The sequence below is a fragment of the Mustela lutreola genome, chromosome 8 (assembly GCF_030435805.1).
Source record: "Mustela lutreola isolate mMusLut2 chromosome 8, mMusLut2.pri, whole genome shotgun sequence".
NCBI lineage: Eukaryota > Metazoa > Chordata > Mammalia > Carnivora > Mustelidae > Mustela > Mustela lutreola.
This window is the reverse complement of record NC_081297.1, coordinates 140,613,646-140,625,819: the sequence shown is the minus strand read 5'-3', so window position 1 is coordinate 140,625,819 and position 12,174 is coordinate 140,613,646. Positions and strand designations below refer to the sequence as shown.

General features: G+C 51.1%; 1 long non-coding RNA gene across 2 annotated transcripts; it reads left to right on the top strand.

Moving 5' to 3' along the window:
* The first annotated feature begins 7,955 nt into the window (after positions 1-7,955).
* LOC131839426 (uncharacterized) lies at positions 7,956-11,607 on the top strand. 2 transcript variants are annotated; one of them, XR_009356954.1, is made up of 3 exons: positions 7,956-8,165; positions 8,462-8,605; positions 11,337-11,607. It is a non-coding gene; the product is annotated as an uncharacterized LOC131839426 (long non-coding RNA). The 2 variants fall into 2 exon arrangements; XR_009356953.1 differs by lacking the exon at positions 7,956-8,165 and having other exon boundaries at positions 8,172-8,605.
* The last annotated feature ends 567 nt before the right edge of the window (positions 11,608-12,174 follow it).

Genomic DNA, 12,174 nt, shown 5'->3' with positions numbered 1-12,174 from the left:
TGCTGGATCTTCCAACCACTCTGAGCTTCATGTTACAAACCTGATCACATCTTTCCCTGCTTAAACTCTTCAACTGCTTCACCTTGTATTTAAGGAGAAAGTCCAAACTCCTGGTCCTGCCTACCTCCAGGATCCAGGGGATCCTTCTAGCTGGTGATTCTGTGGCTCCTCTCACTGGTATGGCTACTAGATTCTGAAGGGAGCTCTCTGAGAAGTCCACAGCCACACCCAGTAACCCCCAACCCATCACACACACACTCACACACTCTCGTTCACACTCAACACTCACTCAGGCATTGCAGATGCAAAGCAGAGGAACAGCAGAGAGAGGGTACAGAGGGGAAGCAGCCATGCCTTGCCATCCATGGGCATCACAGAATGAGACCTTCTGACTCCATCTGTCCCAAACCCATGCCATAGCAGTGCCTCTAGGACTGGGACAGGAGTCTGGGAGTACCGAGCCAGCCGCATGGAGATCAGAGCCTCCTACAACAGTCCCTTTGTTACCTCCCAGATGAAGGGAGTGGTGAGAGGAGCCATTCTCAGAATCCCAAGGGCTAGCTGGCTGTAAGAATGGAGGGCGATTGGCAGCCTCAAGCCCTTCCTCTGAACTTCATCCCTGCTCCAGCCAGCCACCTCAAGGAACACTCTGCCCCAAAGAGAGTTCAGAGAGAAGCCAGAGTCCCCAGGAGGGAACATGCTCTGGGCCCAGCTCCACATTCCTGACTCAGAGAGGATCTCCCTCTCTTCACCCAGGCAAGGGCTCTTCTGAAACCTTTATGGACTCTGGGAGACAAGAACATTTGGAGAAAGACAGAGGGGAGGACATGAATAAGAAAAATAGATGTGATCAACAACTATTTACTGAGCAAGGCATTTGGAAGACAGAGGTAAGATGGCAGGATGAACTCCAGCTGAAATTCCCCATCCTACTCCAGACATACTCCAGACATATTATCCAGCTGGCTAATACTTTTTTTTTTTAAAGTATTTTAAACATATAGAACCTAGCTCACAAGCAAGAACGTGTAGTGTTTGGGTTCTAAGAGAGGGAGAACCTAGACCAGAGAGAGGGCCCGGTGCCTCACACTCCATGGGAAAATTGAGGGTGGATATGGGTTAGTGGGGCTGAGACTTTAATTCCTAATTCCTAGGTACGTCTGGGCTACGTGACCTGCTGTTGCCAAGAAGTCAAATCTGAGTTCCCAGTGTGAAGCCAGTAGTCAGAACTGAGTAGAGGACCAGCCCTTCCCAGCTATCAGCCTGGGGTTCCTGCAGGAATTGAGATACTCTCCCAGGTCTTGGGTAGAACAAAGGGTATAGACACCAGATCAGAGCCCCATGCCTGAAACATGCACTAGCATGAGGCTGGAATCCAAGCTACCCACATGGTGTGGAAATCCCAAGCTGAGGCATTACACTGAAGCAGTTTGGAATCCGCAAGCCTGTAAGAGACAATAAAACCACCCTGTGAACTCACAAATCAAAATGATGCTTTATATAAAGAACACCTACCCTATGAAAGACAGCTTACAGACTCAACATATAGAAGAGCTCACACCCGGAGAACTAGAGATAACATCAATAATGACTCCAACCCAGTCCCTGGTGTCTCAGGGCTCCCAGTCTACAGGATAAAGCAGCTAAATGGGGGAATCACAGGACAGGGTGATGCAGCAGATGGGGTGGGCGTCTGTAAGCACCAAGGGCTGCGAGCTCCCAGCCATGGCTGATGTCCATGCTGTCCTAGAGTTGGTCAAGAAAGACAGGAAGTGACAATTTTAGCCAGAAGTGTGACCCAGCCCTGGCATGTGATTGTGGGTATCATCATGTGTGTATGATTAGAAACACGTAGAATTGCCCATTAATGTGCATGTAAACACATACAACTCTGTGTAGGGACATGGGAGCGTGTTTAGGTCACATCCACACAAGGGCACACTGCAGAGTGCACAGTAGTGAGACTGTGAGTACGAGAGGCTGGGTTTACATACTGGGATCTACGTGGGCCCATCATGAGCGTGAATGTGAATGCCTTTGTAACATACGAACTCAGGAAACCAGCATGTTCTCTTTGATCCTTTCTTTACCCATCTGTAAAATGGGCTTACTGAATAGTATTGAGCATTAATGAAAAAAATAGTTATTGAGCAGACGCCTACCCCATTACGAAGTGCCTAGACAAATGGGGATTTCTTATTCTTGTTCCTAGTTTTCAGTGTGTGTGTGTGTGTGTGTGCGCGTGTGTGCTTCAGGGATGACAAGCCCTCAAGTTCACCTTCCCAGACTTCTCAAGGTCTTGCCTTCCCATCCCTCACTCCCCCTACCCCTCAAGAAGCCTCATGTGTGTAGCCCTGACTCAGCCACTGGGCAGCCATCGCCACCTCTGCAGTGGTGGGGAGGAGTACAGGAATGGGAAGATTGTTCAGGGAAGTGCCCCAGGGCACCTGGGGGGCCAGCTCTTCCCTCCCCTGCTCCTTCCCTGCCTGCCCGTGGTTCTGCTGAGTATGGGTATTTCTCTGGCTCCTTATACACAGAACATTGCTGCTAATTTTATGCCCAAGCTCTGATACAGTGTAATTTGAGGCCAGACACTCTGTCAGCAGTAGGCATCCGTCCCGGGGCTGCTGCAGGAGTGGAGAACGAGGCAGAAGACTAGCCAGCAAGGGGAGCCAAACTTTGCACACATTCCATTAAGCCGGTATTTATTGAGCCTTTCTGGGGAGGTACAAAGAAATGCCTGAAGTGACCTCCAGCGTATCAAGAGCTGACTTCTGATAACCGCCACTGGCCACAGCCTTGGAGTAAAGAAGAGTCATTGAACAGTGGGATCTGTAGCTCCCGCCCAGGCCCTGGAGCTCCAATTTTATTCCTAGAAGAAAGCGCCCCTGGCCTTCTCTTCCCCAAGTTACTTTGAGAGCACACCCAAACCCAACAACCTGGAGATTTGAATCTGGAGGAAAATTGCTGGGGGAGGAGGTGGGAAAAGGGGCCAAGCAAATGACAGTTGAGTGACAGCCTGACAGTGACGAGGATGGATGGAATGCTAAAAGAAATCATGTGTAAGAAGTCAACAACAAAGACAGAGGCCTCTCCGAGAAGGGGCATCGCTGCATGATGGCCGATGGCCTTTTGTAACCCCATCTCCAAGGCAGGGCTCCATATGTTCAGGACACACCCGAGGGATTCCCAGAGGACTGGATGGGACTGAGGCCTGGCTCTAAAACTCAGAACCTGCACAGCACTCTTCAACCCTGACTCATTCCAGTGCTAGCAGATCCGAGCTAGAGCACCGCCCTCGGTCGCAGCCTCCGAGGACCTGATGGTCAGTAGGGAGAGCTCCAGCCCTGCGGACAGTGACAGGTGGGGGCCAGGGAGGAGGCAGGACCAGGCGGTGCCCCAGGAGCTCCTTTTGGGAGCTCAGCACATGCCTGCTGCCTGAGTCAGCGGCTCCCCTAGGGAAGAGAAGGAAAATCTCAGATTAGGCTGAGCAAGATTCCTGGGGATCCCTCACGCACTGAATTCCCCAATCTTGACCCACATGTGTCTCTCCTTGTAATTTATGAGGGGAGCTTCACTGGATCTCCTCCCTGAGCCGTAAATAGCCACTCCTGGCAATCCCCAGGGAGTGGTATTTGAAGACAGAGGGTGTGGATGAAGCCAATGGGACAGCAAGCTCCATGAAGGCAGAGGGCTCTGCCTTCTCTCTGGTGCCCCGGCTTGCAGCAGTGCTTCGTGTGCAACTCAGGTGCCCCAGCTCTGGCATGTGGCCTACCGGAAGTTCATTTCTCTTGTTCATTTTTCTAAGTGAAGATGATAATATTTGTTTCCCAGGATGGCTACATCACTCATTGTTTCAAAATGTATTGAGTACCTACTATGTGCCAGATGCCCAGTGTGTGCCCGGCTCCAGACAAAGATAATTGTCCTTGGGATGCAAACTTTCTGGAAATGTGTTCAATGGGAGGATGAAGGCCAAGTGCTTAGTACACCACCCACACACAGAAGGTGGTCAGTAAATTACAAATGTTAATATTGTTATTACTGAGGATAATATTCTTGGTATGGGTTGGACCCCTCCTGGTCTAGCTCCCCAGGCACACTTTGTTCCTCTGGATCTTAAAACTGCTCACATCAGATTCTAATTTTTCCCCACATTCTTCTAACCTACTCTCCCTGCACTTGACTTTATGGAAACGGCTTTGGACATAATCGACATGTTGACAGAAACAGACCACCAGGAGGCGCCGCGAATCAACATCCCGGTTGCCGCTCTGCAGCGCCACCTTGAGGAGGAATCCATGAACCGCCGTAGAAGGAACAGCCCCACTTAGAGGGTCAAGCTGTGAGCTGGGGGACGGGGCGGCGGGTGGGGGGGGGGGGAGCCCTGTGTGCTGAATCCCACAGTCCTCCCCAAAAGGGCCCGGCGGTGGGAATCTGAGCAGGACTCGTGAGAAGATGCCCGCAGAAGCTAAGGATCCTGAACCTCCTCTTCACTGGTCAGAAACAGGCACCAAGACGCACTGGGTTTATGGTTTCACCATCCCTTCCCCAGAAAATTGCATGAATATATAAGTTAGCACTTGCAAAATCTAGGAACCGTGCCCGGCCCACAGTCTAGCCCAGTACATGTCGGCTCCAGTTATTGCTACTTAATCCTCACACCTACCCCCATAAAAGAGGTCATATTTTTATCCCTGGTCTGGAGAGGAGGAAACAGTTTCTGCAGGATCCGGAGCCTGAACCACAGTGACTTAGGGAGTGAGCGGCAAGGTAAGATTTTGACCCCAAATCCGGAGGGCTCCAAAACACAGTCACTGTGTCGGACTGGCCCCTATTCCACAGGCACGCACCTAACATCCACCCCGCCCAGGTGTGAAGGAAACAGACAGGAATCCAGCTCGGTTGCCGAGCTCCCCCTGCGGTGGAATTACACACATAAACACGGGGGCATGCATACACACACGCACACACGCACAGACATCGAACACACACAGGCGTATACACAGAAGCATGTGTGTACACGCACGCACACACTCGCGCACACACACATACATGTGCACAGAACAAGGCACGATTTCAGAAGCCGGGAGATACGGAGAATCCAGTTTCCCCAGTTTCACACCAAGCGCTGTTTTCAGCCCCCAGGGGGTCACAAACACAGATGTCTCCAGAGACCTAGCAGGTGTCCTCACAGGTTCAGACGGAGCCAGGGTAGAAAGGCAAGGGGTGGGGAGGCGGTGGCTTAGGGTCTGCCTCTGCACACCATCACCTTCCCGCACAGAACTCCAGGGACTCACACAATTCTCAGTTTGAACCTGACCTTCCAGCTTTTCACGGAGGTCTGCCTGACAGGGTCCTATGGAACTTGTTTTAGTAGCCGTCTGTTGGCTTGATTTACAGCTTCACGGGTGTGGATACCCGGTGCCTGGGTCCCCATTGATACTATGGCTCCTGTCCCTGCAAGTGGTGGGGTCAGTAAGCAGGACAGATGGACTCGTAGGCCGTAGTTTTCCTCTGGAATTCATTCAGAAAGGATAGAGAATCCATCACGGTCTTTAAATAAAGAGTATGTAATCTAATGAACTTTTGTTTTTTAAGATTTTATTTATTTCACAGGGAGAGATCACAAGTAGGCAGAGAGGCAGACAGAGAGAGAGGAAGGGAAGCAGGCTCCCCACTGAGCAGAGGGCCCAACTCGGGGCTCAATCCCAGGACCCTGAGATCATGACCTGAGCCGAAGGCAGAGGCTTAACCCACTAAGCCACCCAAGTGCCCCTGATGAACATTTTTTAAAGATCCCTTTGCTGAGGAGACAGTAGCTCACAGGAGGTGGCTTTGGAAGTAAGTAGACTAAATGCCCCCTGCTAACAGCTTTTGGATTCGATTTTTAAAAATCAGGTTTATCAGATGTCATTGACATAGGGTAAAACTCACCACCTAAGTGCATACAGGTCAATGGGTCTCGACAATCACGTAACCAACAACAACACAATAGAGGTCATTCCCATGATCCCCAAAAGATCTCTCATGCCCCTTGCCGAGACCTCCCTGCCCTGCTTTCTATTATTCTATCTTGTCATTTCTGAAATTTCACACAAATGGAATCACAGCGTATATGGTCTTTTGTGTCTGGCTTTTTTCCCCAGAGTATCAGGCTGTTGGTATTCATTGATGTTGATGCGTACATCACAGCTTTGTCCTTTTTATGACCGAGTAGTCATCTCTTCTACGGATAGACCACAGTTGCTGATCCTTTCACAAACTGATGGACATTAGGGCTGCTCCGGGTTTAGAGTTATCAAAACAAAGCTGTGACAGACGTTCCAGCGTTAAGGCTCACGTGAACCTGTGTTTCATTGCTCATGGGTAGAGGTCTAAGAGTAGGGGGCTGAATCCTACGGTGTTTAACTTTAGAAGGAAACTGTTTTCCAAAGTGGTTGTATCCTTTTACATCCCCATCAGCCAGTGTATCAGGAAGTTGACGGGCGAAGGTTCTGGGTCCATAACGGGCAAAGGTTCTGGGTCCATACTGGCTCCAAGACTCACAGGTCTGTGAACGTGAGGGCGGGGCTGGGGGAGCAGGAGGGGGATCTAAATGCAGTCATAGCCTCTGGGCTGGTTCTTAAACTGTCTCCTCTCCACTTCAGACCTACCCTTCTATGCTCAGCTTTTGGGAGCTGGTGTTGGGTCTCTAAACCACATTTGCTGTTTGGAAGACTGATTCCCATTCGTTCCTGCCAAGAGTAGCTCCTCCCAGGAGACCAGAAGGATGGAGAGGAGGAAGGCATTCACTCCTTGCTGTTTGCTCCCTGTACCCAACAGCACTGCCCTGGAGGTCAGTTCTAGTTTTTTTCCCCACATCCCCAGCATAAGCCTCACAATCGCCTCCTCGGAGGTCTGAATTTCTGAGTCCCAGCTCCCTGTAGGGACCTTCTCCAAGCTTCTGAGGCACCAACATCAGCAGAGCGCCCCCCCTCACCTGTTCCTCCTCCAAGCTTCTAGGTTGTGATAACCCCACTCTCCTCCTTCTGTTCCCTCCCCCAGTGGAAGCAGGTGCACTATCTGCTTACTGCAATACTGCAATGTTCCTTTCGCTTTTCCGTCCTCCAAGATCTGTTCAACCAATCCCCTGTATTACATGCTCACTGCTAAAATAATTTGAGCTCTTTCTGTTTTCCCAACACGCAGCCAGCCCGCTAGGACACAAGTCCAGCCCCTGGGTAGGGTGTCCCCAGGGAAGCAGGACCATCAGGCAGGAGGAGCCCGTGCTGGGAGCAGAAGCTCATCAATGACTCTTTGAAGGCTGGGGGTGGCTTCTAGCTCTAGCTCTCATGGATTGGGGGACCCTAACCATAAGAGCTGGCTTCTAGACTTCCCAGCCCTTCCCGCTGAGGAAGGGGAATCCATCATGGTATGTAATAGGTGAGTATGTAATTGTGTGCCAGGAGCACCTGTGGGTCAAGGACTACCGCATTCATCTGTGAATCTCCAGTGTCCCAAATGGGCTCCACGAGTGTGTGTGGCAGGTGGAGGAAGGGCATGAGGAAGCAGGTGGGTGGGCTCACAGGCCGCATCTCCTCCTCTGGGCTCTGGCCTCCAGGTTCAGGGAAGAGCTTCCTCTGTCCCAGCCCACAAGGAGCACTAACTAACTGCCCAGCATGCCCCGGAGCCCAGAACCACACACCCCGGAACCGGAGAGCTTTGCAACAGGAGGTCCTGGAAATTCTGTAACTGCCCTTCATCCTCTCACTCTTTGGCAATCTGCTCCCACCCCCACACCCCCCCCAAGGCCCTGAGGGTGTCTGCCCTCTGCGCACCCCACCCCTGCCCCGGCGCCCTTGCCCAGCCCTGGTCTCCGCCGATTGCTTCAGTTTCCCTGCACCCACGTGCTCCCCAGTTCCTCCTCCACGTCTGGTGGCCCCTTTCTGGGCTCCTCCTGCATCTACTTCCTCAGTCCCCTCCCCACACACCCGGGCTCTCACTGGCTCCGGGCTTCATCTACTCCTGTGCCCCTTTTACCAGCCGCTCCCCAGGGGTGCTCCAGGCCCCTGAATCCAACTGCCTCCAGGCCCCCAGTGCCCCCAGATGCCCCCCAGCTCTGCAGAGCACCCTTCCTCCTGCAACCTCTGTCTCTGCCGTTCAGCCAAGGCAAAGACTTGGAGGTCACGTGGCTTCCTCGTCCTCCCTTGGCTGCGATAGCCAATCCCCAGGAATGTGTTTCGCCTCCAGATGTCCCCCAGCTGCCCCCTCGCTCCAGCCCTACAGCCTCCTGTCTTGCCGGAGCTGGTCCCCCAACCTTCCCACCCCACCTCAGCCCTGCCTCTCTCTTCCCACCGGCTGCAGGAGGCCCTTCCTGGAAAGAACTAACTGAGGTTTCCAGCTCTCCAGCTCTCCGGAGAACCAGTCCAGCTTGCTGTCACCCAAGCCTGACTCTGCCCTTGTCCCTCTCCTGTTCCAGCTCAAGTCCGTGTTTGCAGTTTGCTGATGCCCCGTGAGGCCCACACCCTGTCTGCTCGGCCAACCCCTGTTTCTCCTGAAAGACTATGCACCATCCCCTGGAAAGGCGTTCTAGGATTGAAAGGTGTTGTCTGCCCGGCACACAGTAAGTGCTTAAGATGAGGAAGTTGGGGTTATCATGGGGGCTCCTACAGCCCCAGGGACCCCAACAATGATCCCTGAGTTGCTGCTTTCATGCCTCCCCCTCATGGTGGCATCTGATGCTCAGACCACTCAGACCAGTGTTGCAGTGGAGAGGACGGTCATCCTGTCCCATATCACTTAATAGCAAGACGGAGACCTTCTCCAGCATCTCACCCTAATTCTTCCCACGAGTCCCCTTCCTCTAGTAAGAGGAGGAAGAGGGGCCTTCTCTCCTCTGCGGCCACACCCTCCCTCCCAAACCCCGGCCTCCCTGAGTCCGGCAGCGTCCCACGTGGGCAAGCCCCTCTCCCCTTACTCCCCTCGGACCACATTTGTAGACCTTTAGGGAAGAGCGGAAGGTGGAGGGGTGACCAGAAGGGTGATGGGCTCTTGCAGGGGAGCTGCAAGAAACTGCTCGCCAGCTGTCTCTGTCTTTGGGCCCCAAGCATTGCCTCTTATGCGAGCCTTCCCTTCCAACTCTCCCCCTACCCAGTGGCTCTGACTACACCTGTTACTTCTGTTCCTCCAGTGGTCAGTGCTGGATTAAAAGGCACAGGCACCGCAACAAGGAAGAGGAGGACTGAAAAGCTCCCGCCCGCTCGCTCCCACCCCAAGGGAACTACTGGAAGCCTTCCGTGATTCCCTCTAAATTCCTCTGTATTTCTGAACAAAAGGCTTATAGTGCTGTTTTTGACTGATTGATTGACTGTCAAACATGATCCCTCACTTTCTTCTTATAGTAAATGAGGATTCAGTGTTCTTTTTTCTGCTGCATTGTATTCAGTCTTTTTTTTTTCCTCTTTGGAAGCTTTTGGAAATTTCTCTTTATCTGTGATCTTCTGGGTTAACGTGATGATGTGTGGATTGTTTCTTGCTCATTTAACTACTTCTATGATAGGCCTAACTCAATGTGGACACTCAGGATCTTCAGTCTGGGAAAGCTTCCTTGGACTGTTTTTTGTTGTTGTTATTGTTGTTGTTGTTTATATAATTTTCTCTGCTCTCTCTCTCCCTTTAAAAAAAAATTTCTAAGGAGCGCCTGGGTGGCTCAGTGGGTTAAGCCTCCACCTTCAGCTTAGGTCATGATCTCAGAGTCCTGGGATCAAGTCCCGCATCGGGCTCTCTGCTCAGCAGGAAGCCTGCTTCCCCTCTCTCTCTCTGCCTGCCTCTCTGCCTGCTGGTGAGCTCTCTGTCAAATAAATAAATAAAATAAAAAATCTTCAAAAATAAGTTCTAAGTCAGATGGCAGACCCCCTGATTGCTTCTCTTGGGCTGTTCCTTCCCTTCCTCTTTTCCATCTTCATTTCTTCCTGTTATATCCCAGGAACTAGTTCTGTGACCTACTTTTTAAATCTGCCATCGAAATTCCTATTTTGGATGCCTTATATTAAATTTCCAAGACCTCTCTCTTGCTTTCTGATTATTCAGTTGTCATAGCATCCTCGTCTTGTTTATGGATTGTATTAGTCAGCTTTTGCTGTGTAACAAACAAACCCAGAAATCTCCAGTGGGATCAAATGATAAGCACTTCTTCTTTTCTTTTTTTCCTTTTTTTTTGCTCCTGCATCTGTGGTTTGACTGGAGTCATTCTGATCCAGGTGATTCATTCTTGAGTCCAGTCTAGAGGGACAGGGTTTTTTTCCAGGCACTTCTTTTATCCTTTTCACTTGGTGTCTCTGTTGCACATCCGCAGCTTTCCTGATGTGTCTAATACTCTTGGGTTGTTCATTAACACTTAAGACAAATGTACTAAAAAGGCTTATCAGAAGCTCTCCAAGTGCATGGGAGGGTTTATGGACTGACAGATGTCTGTTTTGTTTTTGTGTCAGGACGGAAAAGCAGCTACATTGTTGGGAACTCTGATTATGATGGCACTCATGAGTCTTTTTCTCTAGGAAATTCTCCAGTAACTTGTCTGGCAGCTGCCAGTCTTTGCTTAGGATGTAGGAACAGGCTCGGGTTCCTTGGGAGCAAGAGGACCAGGAAGATGTTCTGACCATTTGGGATGCAGACTTCCAATTAGTGTCCTGTTTTCAACCCCATGGCTTATCCCCGCCCTCTGTCATGCCAGTGACCTTGGTGTCCTGAGAGTTTCCTCTCTACCGTCTTCAGAGACTGAACCTCCTGCAGGAGGCTCACTGGTAAGCCCTTGGCCGTCAGCTCTCATCTCACACCATCACCATCATCCCCTCCACCAGCTCCCCTTGATTCTGGACCTCACTGGAGTTCAAGGCTCACTCTGTTTCCTTCTCACCGGGGTGCCCTTTGCCTACTGAGTTCCTTCGGCCTTTCTAAATATGGCACCATCATTCCAAACAAAGCCCCTTCCAAAAGTGTGTTGCAATCTCTCATCTCGTGATACCTCCTTTCTATTCCCCACTTTTATGGGATCACGCTTTTTCTACTTTTCCTCTATAATGTCAGTAAGGGCTCAGAAGGGAGAAGACACCAACCCCCACCTTTCCTCTGCAGATGGTTTCTATCTTTGCGTGTGCATAAACACCTTCCATCCAGACTCTGCCCAGGAGATTGCCCCTTTTTAATGACCCCAGAATTAACCAAGGCCTTTTCCTGAACTAGGAAGTCATCGTTACCACCTCCTCCAGGAGTGAAGTGTGACCGACGTTCCGTTTTTCCAACTGGTCATGTGATTTTTAAAAAAATTTTTCTTTGTATTTTGCCTCTCTTTACAGGTAAGGAACTTGTCTCTTGGATTGGAGAATGAATTGCCTGGGGCCCAGCATGCCACCTGATGGAGAGCGCCCGCCATGATGAACAGGAAGACACAGAGCAGAGAAGTTTGCCCTTTGGAGACAGGCATCCAGAGGCTGGTGCAAGGTCACCCAGGTCCTGTCCAGTCCCAGAGCGCTCCATCCTTGCCACACAAGGAGCAAACAACACCCTTCACTTTTTGATGTGATTACTGAACTCTTGTCTCAAAGGTTAATGCAGTTTGCAAACATATTTGGATGAAGGTCTCAGGTGTCAAATCATGACTTTTCATGTCACCCCCTGCTGTCTGCGTTCTGTAAGCTGGGAAAGATGAGAAGAACGAGCTGAGAGCCCCCTGTCCTCATCCTGAGTGGGCAGCCCCGGGCTGAGGGGCCTTTAAGCTAAAGAACTGGGCCAGATGGGTGTCCACAGTGCCATGTGGGGAGGGAGACTTTCCAAGCCCTGTGGACAAATTCTGGAAAAAACGGGTCACCCGGACCCGGAGCAGGCTTCAAAATAAGAGCCTCCAAATAGTGATTGGCTGGAGGTGGGACAGAGCTGGGGGGGGAGCCGGGGAGAGGGAAGCAAATGGAGCCCAGGGATGGGGAAGGAGCTTTCTGCAGAAACAGGCACTGCCATACCATTGCTAAAATACTGCAATGCTTCCAAACCACTGTGTTAAAAAGCACTGCTCTTTGGAGCCTGTGCCCCACCCCTTCTATCTCCCTGGACCCCCCCAAACCTCTTCACAATCTGTCAACTAAAGGATTAATGCCTGGTCCATCAGGCCTGCAGACCAGACAATTGTGGTTACAGATT